Source organism: Arachis duranensis, chromosome 6 (assembly GCF_000817695.3).
Source record: "Arachis duranensis cultivar V14167 chromosome 6, aradu.V14167.gnm2.J7QH, whole genome shotgun sequence".
Lineage (NCBI taxonomy): Eukaryota > Viridiplantae > Streptophyta > Magnoliopsida > Fabales > Fabaceae > Arachis > Arachis duranensis.
This window is the reverse complement of record NC_029777.3, coordinates 80,647,354-80,648,587: the sequence shown is the minus strand read 5'-3', so window position 1 is coordinate 80,648,587 and position 1,234 is coordinate 80,647,354. Positions and strand designations below refer to the sequence as shown.

At 31.0% G+C, this 1,234-nt stretch overlaps 1 pseudogene; it reads left to right on the top strand.

Moving 5' to 3' along the window:
- Window positions 1-1,234, top strand: part of LOC127748493 (zinc finger BED domain-containing protein RICESLEEPER 2-like) — a 52,654-nt pseudogene that overhangs the window by 6,759 nt on the left and 44,661 nt on the right.

Genomic DNA, 1,234 nt, shown 5'->3' with positions numbered 1-1,234 from the left:
TTTTGCTTCAAGGTCCTTTCAGGTTCAGGGTCAGCCTCAACAAGAATGCTTTTGTCTTTGCTCCTGCTCATATGAAAGAGAAGAGAACAAGAAAATATGGAATCCTCTATGTCACAGTATAGAGATTTCTTGAGGTGTCAGAGGAAAAAGAAAAAATAGAAGGAAGAGGTAGAAGAATTTGAACTTAGAAAGGTGGAGTTCGAATTGTTCATGTTAGTCCATAAATAGAAGGATGTGAGAAGAGGGGAAGAAATTTTCGAAAATAAGTTAAAAGATTTTGAAAAAGAATTTTGAAAATTGATTGATGATTTTCGAAAACTAAGAGTGGGAAAGAAATTAAGTGATTTTTGAAAAAGATTTTGAAATCAGAAATCAAAAAGATATGATTGAAAACTTATTTTGAAAAAGATGTGATTAAAAAGATATGATTGAAAAGATATAGTTTTAAAAAGATATGATTGAAAAGACATGATTTTTAAAAATCAATGACTTGGCCAACAAGAAAAGATATGATTCAAACATTAAACCTTTCTCAACAGAAAAGGCAACATACTTGAAATGTTGAATCAAATCATTAATTGTTAGCAAGTATTTTTGAAAATGGAAAGAAATTGATTTTGAAAATATATGATTAAAAAGATATGATTTGAAAAAGATTTGATTTTGAAAAATTGTGAAAACTTGAAAAAAATTTGAATTAAAAACAAAATCTTCCCTCTTGTGCCATCCTGGCATTAAACGCCCAGAATGGATACCATTCTGGGCGTTTAACGCCCAAAATGCTACCCTTTTGGGCGTTAAAAGCCCAGCCAGGCACCCTGGCTGGCATTTAAACGATAGTTTTCCTTCCTTACTGGGCATTTTGAATGCCCAGCTTTTTCTGTGTAATTCCTCTGCTGTATGTTCTGAATCTTCAATTCTCTGTATTATGGACTTGAAAAGACACAAATTAAAATTTTTTTTGGATTTTTAATAATGAGGAATAATCAAAATGAAACTAAGATCAACTAAACAATGCATGCAAGACACCAAACTTAGAAGTTTGTATACTACTGACACTAACAAATTGAGAATGCATATGAGAAATAACAAAACACACAAAATAAGAGAATTTAAAGATCAGAGCAAGTAAATCATCAAGAACAACTTGAAGATCAATGAAGACACATGATAAATGTAAGAAGAACAGAAACATGCAATTGACACCAAACTTAAAATGAGACACTAGACTCAA